At 33.5% G+C, this 13,782-nt stretch overlaps 1 long non-coding RNA gene across 1 annotated transcript; it reads left to right on the top strand.

Annotated features, from left to right (window-relative positions):
• Positions 1–303: 303 nt before the first annotated feature.
• Positions 304–2,290, top strand: LOC126882139 (uncharacterized). The gene is made up of 3 exons (XR_007697163.1): positions 304–566; positions 718–1,038; positions 1,361–2,290. It is a non-coding gene; the product is annotated as an uncharacterized LOC126882139 (long non-coding RNA).
• The last annotated feature ends 11,492 nt before the right edge of the window (positions 2,291–13,782 follow it).

Below are 13,782 nucleotides of genomic sequence, written 5' to 3'. Positions count from 1 at the left end.
ATGGGGATACAGCTAAGCGACGACTCAATACTATACACACTGTGTTTTGCTGACGATCAGGTGGTAATTGCCCAGGATAAAGATGATCTAATATTTATGACAAACCGGCTGTTTCGAGAATACAAAAAATGGGGCATATACGTTAATACAGAGAAAATCAAATATATGCGTATAGGAGGGCAGAAAAATGAGTTACAACTAGAGGATGGTGTAACGTTTCAATCAGCCGATTGAACGCTACACCAAGCTCTGCTTGGTATTTGTACCTCGTACTATATATTTCTACAAGCGACCCTACTATCGTCAAAATTAATGGGAGAGATTAAATGTCCAGCAAACGACGGCACTGTTGCGAGATTCCTTTTAGCGGGAATTTTAAAATTTGGTTTTAAATTTGACAGTTCTGTTCTCTCAACTCAAAAATCTTAACCTTACTTTTACAAGTGGTTAGGATTATTATTCACATGTAAATATTGAAACAAATAATATTGTACTGTTTCATAATTTAAAACTGATTATGTTACAGTCTTTTCCAGTTGATAAAATTGCAAATCAAAAACTTTTAGGTAGGTACCTGTAACTTCCACATTATTATTTATTTTTTAAGTATTAAGGTTGATGTTGAATATTTGCTAATACTAGATAATAGAGTAGATACAAAGTAAGCTATAAGTAGTATAACTGCCTATGTAATCACCTGTTATGTTGTTTTTGTAGATTTTACTGTGTGGATGGCACAGGAAGAAAACAAGAGTACTTACAAGAACATGAAACATCTTATTATGAATGTATGCAATCCTCAAAAAATTATTCTACAAAACACGATCGAGAAAGAGCTTTAAAATCCCAAGAATCCTGCAAAATGTTTATTTCCTGTACTAGTCGAAGAATAATAGTATCTAAAAACATTGAAACTGATTGTTGTGGAGTAACATATTTTAAAACACATTATGAGATGAGGATGATATAGAGTACTTATATATACCAAAATCAGATAAATATCTCTTCAAAGTTTATTTTGAGAGTTTTTTCAAAAATGTAAGTAAAATATTAAATATTTACACATATACAATATGTTGTTCTGAAGCTATTTCCTTATGGCATTTTTACAATTAATTAATATATTTTGTATTTTGACAACAGCACCCGATTTGGGTATCGAAACGTTAATAAAATTATTTTTTTCAATTTAATTGTGGCTTATTTCCGATCTAAATAGTTAATATACAATATGTTTTAAAACAAAATTGTTACCACTAAACCACTTTTTAGATATTAATCATGAATATTTACAGTTTACAATTTTAAACTATCATAGTGTTTTTGATTCTCCTAATATACCTATATTTTACTTTTTTAGTGCACTTCAGACTGTTCAGGACAGCATAGGAGGTGAATTAAAAATAATTGATTTATTTACAAGAAAAGACGTCACAAACATTAAACACCCTTGTGGCAATGATATGAAAGATGGATATAGGTACAAACATGACGCAACCAGTGTTCATTTTTGGGTCAAATGCTTACAGACTACGTCATGTCCAATATTATTTTACAAACAACAGGGCATACTAATGGATATTCATCCTGAATTTAACATTATGATTTTTGTCTTATTTTCATGAATGCTGTGCCAAAATGAAATGTTAATTAAGTTTGGTAAATCTTTTATCGCAATAGATGGAAATCATGAACTCATTTCTTATGACTTTGAACTTACGACAGTATTAGTAAAAAATGAATTTAGGAATGGATTTCGTAATGCTTTCTTATTTTCAAATAGAAAAGATACCTACTTTTATTTACCAAGTTTTTTTTTAAATACATGTGTGTGATGGCATTATATGTACAGTTGAGTGTTTTCATATCAGACATAACTGACACCTTTTACAATGCCTGCTCAAATGTAACGGGTTCTGTTCCTAATAGACTGTTTTAAGTGCCTGGCACATAGATAGGACATGTCAAGTAAATCTTAATAAAATATCTGATTCTGAAAAAAATCTTATGTATACAGATGTATTAATGATGTTTTAGAGAGTATTAATAATAGCTTTTTGGGTAGAATTCTAAGTGATGCAGGTACATACAATTTTAGTAAGTATTTCCAGTAGAACTACTGCAATAACATCCAACAATCTATTGTTATAGGAAAGGTTGTGGAATTAATACCAATATCATAAAATGTCCATAAAATTTTGGACAAAAAAGTATCCATCAGTTGTTATCAGTTAAGCTTAAAACTTGGCACACATGGAGAGCTATACTATAATACAGGGTGTAACAAAAATACAGGTCATAAATTAAATCACATATTCTGGGACCAAAAATGGTTCGAATGAACCTAACTTACCTTAGTACTAATGTGCACATAAAAAAGTTACAGCCCTTTGAAGTTACAAAATGAACCGAAAATCGATTTTTTCGAATATATCGAAAACTCTCAGAGATTTTTTATTAAAAATGGACATGGGGCATTCTTATGGCAGGAAAATCTTAACAAAATTATAGTAAAATTTGTGCACCCCATAAATATTTTATGGGGGTTTTGTTCTCTTAAACCCACCAAACTTTTGTGTACGTTCCAATGAAATTATTATTGTGATACCATTAGTTAAATTCAATATTTTTAAAACGTTTATGGCTCTTGGTATTTTTTCGATAAGACAGTTTTTATCGAGTTGCAGCTTCTTTTTTAATATGTTTACATAAAATTTTTATGGGGGTTTTGTTCCTTTAAACCCCCAAATGTTTGTATACGTTCCAATTAAACTATTACTGCGGTACCATTAGTTAAACACAGTGTTTTAAAATTTTTTTGCCTCTGTATTTTTCTGATAAGGCACCTTTTATCGAGATGTGGCTTCTTTTTTAATATGGTTCAAAATATACCTAAAAATGTAAATCATAAATAAATTTTCATATTATTACAAAGTCTTCATAATCGTACTTAACCATATACAAATATGTGGTGGATTTGACAAATACTCAAAATATCTCGATAAAAACTCGATTTTTCGAAAAGGTACTAAGAGGCAAAACAGTTTTTAAAACATTGTTTTTAACCAATGGTACTACAATAATAATTAAATTGGAACGTACATAAAAGTTTGGGGGCGTTTAAAAGAACACAACCCCCATAAAATTTTTATGGGATGTCTAAATTTCATGTCTAAATTTCACTATATTCCTTTCTTAAGATACTACTGCCATAAGAATGCCACATGTCCATTTTCAATAAAATATCTCAAATAGTTTTCGATATATTGGAAAAAATCGATTTTTATTTTGTAACTTCAAAGGGCTGTAACTTTTTTTATGTGCACATTTGTACTAAGGTAAGTTAGGTTTACCCAGAATATGTGATTAAATTTATGACCTGTATTTTTGTTACACCCTGTATATTATATTATATCTCATATCGTTATATATATCATAATATATATTATAGTTCCGTGTATGCAGGCTCACTTATTACTACAGTGAGCGATATGAGATATAACAATAATATATTATAGTATAGCTCTCTGTGCATGACCAGATTAACACATTCAGTGACCATCTTGAACAAACGCCACTTGGCTGGTACCACATACTTAAATCATTTATTTAGTTACACAGTACTACTGACACAACTTATGTGTCATCAGTAACTTTGGTGAAACCTTCGTGACGCTACCCATACGTCATGGTCACCGAAAATTTTAAAGCTTGTTACCGAAGGGGGGCTATACTAAAATATATATTTCATATATTACCTTATGTATCCATAATAATTATATTTATATTATGGAGCCTGAAGACCAAAACAAACATTTTCAATTGGGTGGTTAATGTGTTTCATATGTAATGTCATGATTTATGTATTTTTAGCACTAACACATTTGTAGGTAGCAAATCATATTTGTTAATATTATCTAATTTGTTTAGTTGTGTACACCCAGCAAATATCCTGATGTAATGCAGACGCCAATTGAATATGATGCCATAAAGATGTCTTTCTATGGTTAAAATTTCACAGCCTAAAGACGTCATTTATATAACTTCCTAGGACGTCACAAAATGCCCACAATAAGAAAATATAATTAACAACTCGCCTCGCCACCAGGTAAAGTAAAGGTGCTGCGCCACTAATAATGTTTTTTTTTTCAATTTTTTTTTATTTTGTGGCTTTAGCGCTTAGCTATTTAGCCAGATACATGATGAGAATTAATATCAAAACTAATACAAATTAATACTAGTACATATGTTATTAATATTCTGAAAATTATATCCACTTAATACTAAAATAAAAAAGTGTCCATCTATACTATCCAACACATTTTCACTTTTGAAATCGTAAATCTCTATTGCCATTAAAAAATAATTTGTACTGTAAACAAGTACATAATATAAGTATATTTCTTGAGCTTCATTTTTTTTTCAAAAGACTGCACCACGAGTTTTAAATTATTATGACATAGTACATAATATTTGATTCAATATTTACATGTAAATAAAAAATAAAATAATCCTAATCACTTGTAAAAGTAAGGTTATGGTTATATTAATATTTGAGAATAAAGAACTCTCTTCGTACAGAACCAAAGTGGCATTAGGCTAATTTTAAAATTCCCGCTAAAAGGAAAAAAGTAAATCTGGCAACAGTGCCGTCGTTTGCTGGACATTTAATCTCTCCCCAAATTAATTTCTTCAATTATTTTAAGGTATTTAAACCGATACAAATTTGTACTCATGCTTTTTCCATTGTCACGTAAAGGAGTGACAATATCGCATAAATTATTGTGTTTGTGCTTAGGTCGTTATACGGGTAAGTTTGATTATCTACTTTTAAGTCTCAGTTTTTTTACTGATTTCTTTTGCACAGCAGATACCTACTTTCCTCCTTGAAATAAAGCATACAAACTTTTCTAATTTTATTTCTTTTTATTGGTATATAATATATTACTTTCTTAATTGTACATACAGTTATATTTTATTTCTTTCTGTTTCTATTTATTTGTTTTAATGCCACGCTGTGATCAGAGATTTTGTTGAGCTCGTATTTCTTTGGATACTCAGCCTTATTTCTGATCAGGCTTTTCTTTTGGGAGAAAACTGATATTTGTATGAATTTTTCTAGCATCTATCCTGGGAATAAAGCTGCAGGCGAACACTACATGGGGAAGCAAACTGTAGCTGGAGAAAACTATCTTGGAGAGCAGAACGCGACAGCGACATCTCGCAACAGCTCACAGTCAGTGGCGGCTTGTCCTATGAGGCAGGTGAGGCAGTGCCTCACCAGTATATCAATCCACGTTATTTTACAGTTTACGTTATTTCGGTATTTCATAATCAGTTTTTTAAATATAATTTAGTTTTTTGAACACATTCTTTAAAAAGAGAGAAACTCAACTTATTACCTACAAAAGTGGACAACATCAATCCCAAATAGACTACTTCATGATAAGGAAAGAAGACATACGTGAATGTAAGGACTGCAAGGTAATAGTGAGTGAGACAGTAAGCCAACAACATAAGCTGCTTCTTCTGGACATCGAAGTAAAAAGCGAAACTAAACAAAAATATCGGAGAGGACCACAAAAAATCAAGTGGTGGCTGCTGAAAGATGAGAAAGAAGGTCTATTCAGGAGAAGAATAGTAGAAAAAATATGTTGGAACATGAAAGGAAGCCCTAATACAATTTGGAGAAAAATGGCCAGTAGTATTAGAGAGACTGCTATTGAAATACTTGGGAAAACGTCAGGAAAAAAGTTTGAGGATAAAGAGACTTGGTGGTGGTCAAACGAAGTACAAGGAAAAATAAAAGAGAAGAGAATATTATATAAAAAGTGGCAAGAAACCAGATCCGACATAGATCTTCAAAACTATATGGTGGCGAGAAAGGAAGCGAAAGTAGCAGTAGCAAAAGCCAAAGCAGAAGCGTATTCAAACCTATACGATCAACTTGATACCAGGGAAGGCGAAACGAAGATATATAAAATAGCCAAACAGAGAGCAAAGAAAGCAAAAGATTTTAATCAGATTAGATGTATCCGAGATGAAAATAATAAAATACTAGTTCACGAAAGGGAAGTCAAAAAGAGATGGAGAAAGTACTTTGACAGCTTATTAAATGAAGAATTTGACAGACAGCCTGTAGAGTCAACGGAGACAGTAGCAGCAATGGTCACCAAAATAACCAACGAGGAAGTGGCTCAAGCGCTTCAAAAAATAAAGAAAGGAAAAGCGGTAGGACCAGATGATATTCCTGGGGAAGTATGGAGAGCATTGGGAGAGACAGGAACAAGGTGGCTAGCAGGTCTATTTAATAGAATTATGGAAGTCGGACAAATGCCAGACGAATGGAGAAGCAGTATACTGGTACCTGTTTACAAAAACAAGGGAGATATACAACAATGTACAAACTACAGGGCTATAAAACTGCTTAGCCACACCATGAAAATATGGGAAAGAGTAATTGACAGACGGATACGTGAAGAGACCGAAATATCCGAGAATCAATTTGGCTTTATGCAGGGTAGATCAACAACAGATGCAATTTTCATTATAAGGCAATTGATGGAAAAATACAGGAGTAAAGAAACAAACGCTCATATGGTATTCATTGATCTTGAGAAAGCATATGATAGAGTTCCTCGAGAGATTCTGTGGTGGGCACTCAATAAGAAAGGAGTCCCTGGTGAATATGTAAAGATTGTGAGGGATATGTATGAGGGAGTAACGACTAGTGTTAGGACAGGTGTGGGAGAGACTGATAAATTTCATGTGAAAGTAGGATTGCACCAAGGTTCTGTGCTTAGTCCGTATTTATTCTCATTAGTTGTGGACCAGATAACAACGAAACTACAGGGTAACATTCCATGGTGCTTAATGTATGCTGATGATGTCGTGTTAGTAGGAAATAGTGAAAGAGACCTAGAACAAAAACTGGAACAGTGGAGACAAGCTCTGGAGGAAAAAGGTTTAAAACTTAGTAGGACAAAAACAGAGTATTTGGAATGTTCATTTAAAGATGGAGCTACTACAAATAAAATGGTATCTTTGGATGGTGAAATGATTGTGAAAAGCAATAGTTTTAAGTACCTAGGATCGGTATTACAGAGTAATGGAGAAATAGATGGAGATGCATGCAGTAGAATTAGGGCTGGATGGATGAAGTGGAAAGAAGCGAGTGGTGTGTTGTGTGACAGAAAAATTCCAATGAAGCTGAAGGGAAAATTCTATAAAACAGCCATAAGACCGGCTATGATGTACGGAACTGAATGTTGGGCAGTGAAAAAGAAAGAGGAACAACGAATGCATGTGGCGGAAATGAGAATGCTTAGATGGATGAGTGGAGTGACAAAGAAGGATAAAATTAGAAATGAGTATATTAGGGGAAGTCTAGGTGTGGCACCAATTGATGCCAAAATGAGAGAGCATAGGTTAAGATGGTTTGGTCATGTTCAACGTCGAGACGTTAATCACCCAATACGAAGAATAGCTGAAGTGCAGATTCCTGGAAGGAGTAGGAGAGGAAGACCAAAGAAGACCTGGGGGGAGGCGATAAGGCAGGACATGTTGGTAAAGGGGATTAACATTGATATGACCCAAGACAGAATTGTGTGGAGAAATGCAATTAGGGAAGCCGACCCCGCATAGGGATAAGGCAAAGAGAATGATGATGAATTTAGTTTTTTGAAATTTCCTAAATAACTTTATTTTTATGAAAAAAATTAAAATCGGTACGGCCCTTACTCTTTATCTTTGTATCCGTCTTCCACGGGCCAGTATTATATGCATCATGCATCTCATTCCAACTTTCTCAAATCATTACAGATGAGGCTTGCTTCAAACCTCCTTGTCTAGCATACTACCAGTTCTTAAAATGGGACAGTAAAAGCGGCAAAATTTGAAAAATGTGCCACCAATTCTGGGAACGAAATTCATCCATCCTTGAGGCACGTCTCAACATGTGTTTTTTTAGTTATGAAGTTAATTACTTGACTTGCTTCCCTTACTTGCTATGGACGCTTGTATTGTAGTTTTGTAAAGTAGTTTTAGATATATAATAGTTTTATATTAGTTTAGATTATGTTTAGAAGATTTTATCAATGGCATACTGGCTTTGTGGCATTTTATAAGCACGCTTTTTATATAAAAAAAACATAAAATAAAATACCAAAAAAAACGAAGTTTAACCCTTAGTTTACTTAACATAAAAATCAATCTTAAAATATAACAGTAATTTGCTCACTTGCTTGTTTGTATTTCCGTATATTCAATACATTTACAATATAAGATTGGTTCTAAAATTGAGTTATCGCGTGTTTATTGGTATATTGTTTGCCTAAAATAATTTCATTTTGGCAACTGATTAATATTAACAGAATCAGTTGTCCGTTGTTGTCATGTAGTAGGTATGTAATGTAAAGTTTGCTTAATTTGGCTGTACAACGCTGATGAGAATCAATCACTGGAAACGACACTGGACAATACGGGAGAAATATAACCACTGGATTCGGAACTGGATATGGAACTGGATAATATTGGAAAACTGTGTACGAACATTAATATTATGTGATTTGCAAGTTTGCCAATTCTAGGATGTAGAATTTTTTACCATACTGATATTGTTTAAAAACATTAATATTATTGATATAAAATGTTCATAAATTTTATTTTTGTTATAAGAATCAAAGGTAAATATGATTAGGCGAATGAAGCCTTAGGTTTCGCAGTCAATATCCCAACCATATACACACACAACGCTGATGAGACCAAGGAAGGACGAAACATCTGATTCATATTGGTTTGATATGTGGTATTATAGTAATTATTTTTAGCTAAAAAACAGCTCCTATGAGTGTGAACCTGTTGGAGGCTTTCGTTGCTATTCTTTTGCGAATAAAATTGTTATTTAATAATTTAATAGCTGTAGTTGTAGACGCCCTAGCGAGGGTTCGGCAAATAATCCCCGGACAAATAATCCCGGTCAAAAAATCCCCACAAAAAATCCCGGACAAATAATCCCCACAATTTTTTTAGACAATGGCAATGTTTTGAACATAGTTATTCAAATCAGAGTATTGGAGCATGATTCTCACAGCCTTACGTCATTCCCCATATCTTCCACGATTTTTGAAAAATCTCACACTCTTGTGTTACGTAAAATTTGAAGTTTTCGATATGGAATTGGAATTCAAAATAACTCCATACACTGAGGCTGAAAGCATTTGAGTCAATCGCATTCCCGGGAAAACTTTTAGAGAACTAATCGGCAGCAAATATTTATTAGGGATTTTCTGTCCGGAATTTTTTGTGGGGATATTTTGTCTAAATAATTTGTGGAGATTATTTGCCCGGGATTTTTTGTGGGGATTTTTTGTCCGGAGATTTTTTGTGGGGATTTTTTGTCCGGGGATTATTTGTCTCGGGATTTTCTGTCCAGGGATAATTTGTGGGGATTTTTTGTCAGGGATTATTTGTCCTAGCTTCGTCCTAGCGTTATAACGTCACAAAATCGACCTTCCGGCCATTAAAGAGAAGCTAACCATCATAATAAAATCCTCAGGTGTAGTGTGCCTCACCACCTTCTACTATCACGAGCCGCCCCTGCTCACAGTATCCTGGATCCAACTACTGATCTACTGATGCATCAGAAGAATGTTGTTCTGAAGCTATTTCCTTGTGGCATTTTTATAATGAAGTATTTTTAATGGGAAATAAGCCACAATTTTACCAAAAAAAATGAATTTATTAACGTTTCGACGCCCAAGTCGGGTATTTTGTATTATTATTATATTAAGTATTATTTTGTATTTTGACAACGACACCCGACTTGGGCGTCGAAACGTTAATAAATTCATTTTTTTTTTTGGTAAAATTGTGGCTTATTTTCCATTGAAAATACTTCATCAGAAGAATGGCTTCAACAAGATAGTCCTAGAATTCCCACAAATACCAACAGCAACAGAAAGTTCTGCAGAGATTGGAGACCTCCCATAAGAACTGTGTGACTCCGACAAGAGCACTTAAAGCTGAGTACCTTTCTTATCTTTATAACTTTTATGCCGGTGACCAGCAGGGTATCGGCCACAGTTTCAGAAAGTTAATTTGGTTGCCTGTACATAATAGAATGATTTTTGTTAATTTTTTTTATCTGAATAAATAGTGTATATAAAATGATTTGGTAAACTTTTTATTTCCTGTACCTTTCTGGGATCGGTGTGAGGGAAGAATGAACAGGGAACGAACCCAGGGCTGAGCACTCGGGCAGGGCACCATTCTGATGGATGGAACGGTGGACGTTTTTCTTTTGAATATCCTAGGGGATGTTCGAGGAATTCCTCCCCTCGTTCCTACCAGCAGTGTGGTGTTACTTAATACTCTGGTCTTGCTACGATCAGGACGTTACAATGGTATGGTTATTGAGCCAGCTCTTATTATGTATACCTTGGAACGAGAATCCAACAAAGTGGAAGGACAGAATTCGAAATAGAGAAAAGAATTATGAAAGGAAAGAAAGTAATAGAAGCTTTAAACTCACTACTTTGGTCAAAAACCATATCAAAAGAAAAGAAAACACAGCTATATACCCTAATAGCACACGACGTCCTTTGGACGTCCAAAATATGTCCATTTTTGGTCCTTACGTCCATGGACTATAAACGGACGTCCTTTGGACGTCCCATGTTAAACGTCCTTTGGAAGGAATAAATATGGACGTCCTTTGGACGTCCGACGTTGGACGTCCTTCGGACGGAATAAATATGGACGTCCTTTGAACGTCCATACTGGACGAAATACGGACGTTTTATGAACGCTTATATATTATATTGGACACATTATACCAATTACGGGATCAAATAGCAAAATAATTCAATAAAATATTAACTTACGCGTTAACTTTACGTTAATGAAATACAGTCAAACCTGTCAGTAACGGCCACTAAAATGAAAGAACTATTGGCCGATATAGAAAGGTGGCCGTTATTGCCAGTTTTTGTAGTCTAGATATACAGTAAAACTTGTGTTACTGGCCACCTGATAAAATCGGCCACCTGTACTAACAGCCAGTTTAAAAATTCCCCAAACCAATTATATCTAGACTACAAAAACTAGCAATACCGGTCACCTTTCTATATCGGCCAATAGCTTTTTCATTTTTAGTGGCCGGTACTGACAGGTTTTACTGTAATTGGTTTGGGGAACTTTTAAACTGGCCGTTAGTACAGGTGGCCGGTGTTTGCAGGGGGCCGGTAACACAGGTTTTACTGTAGTTTAAATCGAAAAGGTTAAATCTTAATTCAAAATTGTATATACAATTATTACAATTATAAACTATATAGTTTAATATCCAAAACATGTTTTTGATTTTATGTAATGTAATGAAAATCTTATTTGTAAATTATTGGTTACAACAATAGGAAATATTCAAGAATAATAAAATAAAAGTTTAATCCTAACAACACAAAACATTCCAGGAATTTAGGTACTACCGTTCTATCCCGTGAACATCTCTCTGATATCTGATTAAATTATGGGTGGAAAGTTACGACAAGATATTCTATGAACATAGTACAATGTCTTCCTGGAGGGGTAAAATTTTCCATTACAAGATTTTAAGAGAGGCCATTTACTGTTCAATTTGCGTTCATTTTCAAATTTGCCGCGCGAGTATCTATGTAGCGTCGCGTGGTCATTGGTCATCACATTTCATATTTCATTTTCATAAGATAACCGATAACCTAAAAATTTAGTAAAAATTTTGATTGGAAAAAAATGCATCGATAAGGGGGTGTGGGAAATGGAAATTAGTGGCTTTTTTGCTGTACTGTCTGCTAGTTTTTGCTCTGGGCTCTGGCTGGATCTCTTATTTAAACAATTTTGTAAGTATTATAAAATCCGTTTTCAATTTTCTTTATTCCTTATGAAACGAATCATTTATGCATGCATATTATTACCTGTAAATAGTACCTATTTCTTTTGATTTTTAATTGTAAAGAATAGAAAAATTACCGTTCATTTTAATTTTTTTTAGAATCAGCTGAAAGTGGTCTACAAAAAAAAACAAGAAGGAAATGTATAGCCTTGTGGCTATGAAAGGCAAAAGAGAGATATAAAAAGTGTATTGGCTAGTTGGAAGAAAGTCCACATTGTCCATGCATAATAAGTTATTACTTTATCAACAAATAGCAAGAAGATAGCAGGAAGTCAGGAGCAACAACTTCATAAGTTCAAGAATATCGAGGAAATCCAGCTCCTCGATACACTGGGCAAACTAGAAGATTGAAGAGGACAAAGCCTTTTGAACTAGTTTGAGTGATAGGTGATAGTGAAAAACGGAGCATAGTGCTTGTGTGCTGTGCCTGTGTATGTTAGAATAGTGCACGATCTTGTTAGATTAGATAAGAGACGCTATGGGGTAAGCTCTTCATTTTAAGAAACAGTAGTAATTTAGGTTAAATTAAAATTGCTCATTGGTCAGTTATGACCAGATTGTTTTTTTATGTTTGGCAAAAAGGACTTAGTCAGAATTGCACATTGATAATGTTTTGATGATTTCTGGACCAGAAAAAAACTGTTGTACATGTAAACTGTATGTACAGTAGAATCTACTACAGTACTGTAGAAATCATCAAAACATTATCGATGTGCAATTCTGACGCGTTTTTCCCAAACATCAGAGAATTGTAATGTACAATAATTCTCCTATCTGCTTTTTCATGAATTTTGTAGGAGACGAAAAACCATTTTTAGGATCATCTGCTTTCACATGTAAATTTTGACATGTTTTGTAGTAAATAGATAGTTGAATTTACTACAAAACATGTCAAAAAATATATGAAAACAGGAGGTGACTATAAAAAAATTTTTAGTCTCTCTTACAAAACTCATGAAAAAACAAATCGGAGGTATGTCACATCAGTGACTATATCCAGGGAATGTCTAAAAAATATACTTTGATGTCCCAAGAACCAAATATAACCTACAGTCCATCTAATTTACTTACCGTTGCACGTCATTATCTACGCCAGAGATCTAAGTTGATATAGTTGCCAAAGTATAAAAAGATCCTGAATCCATTTTAAATCAAATATATCACATAATTATTGTAAACGTGGATTATACAACAAAACAAATTAAAGTTGGATTTATAGTTTGACGTAGCGTAGACGTAGACGCAACGGAGACGCACTGGAAAAGATCAACACTGAATTTTGTGTACTCGTGTTTATAGATGAACGCAAGCGCCTGACGGAACATAAGAGAAACGTAACATAACGGAAGAGTTCACCAACTTTCATCTTTTACAGTGCGTTTCTTACGTCTGGCCAATCAAAATTAAGAATTTTGTTCTGTCACCCAAAGTGGACACGCCCTCATCAATTTTGTAAAGATAAAGTTGTTTATCAACATTTTCGAATTTTGTTAATATTTGTTAATACAATGGATGTTAAGTTATTAATTTAATAAAAATATATCATAGAGTCATTTCAATATTTCAGATAAATATGAATTGTTTATTAGCCTAATTCGGGGTTATATACACATATTATACGATAGGTAAATCCAATAAACATTTTAAAGACCAGGAAATGAAACAAAATAGTTGGAAACCCCACGGCATGCGGCACCAAGGAGCATATCTTCGTTTATTTCCTAATCCATGTAATACACAAAAAAGGTAAATATTATAATAAATAATAGTATAAGTATAAATAAATAAACACAAAGTTTGTTTATTACTGTTCGCATAATTTATAGGCTATGTTGTTGAATTAGAATTAGAATTAA

Source organism: Diabrotica virgifera, chromosome 3, assembly GCF_917563875.1.
Source record: "Diabrotica virgifera virgifera chromosome 3, PGI_DIABVI_V3a".
NCBI lineage: Eukaryota > Metazoa > Arthropoda > Insecta > Coleoptera > Chrysomelidae > Diabrotica > Diabrotica virgifera.
Note: the sequence above shows the minus strand (reverse complement) of the source record. Positions and strands in the feature narration are given on the sequence as shown.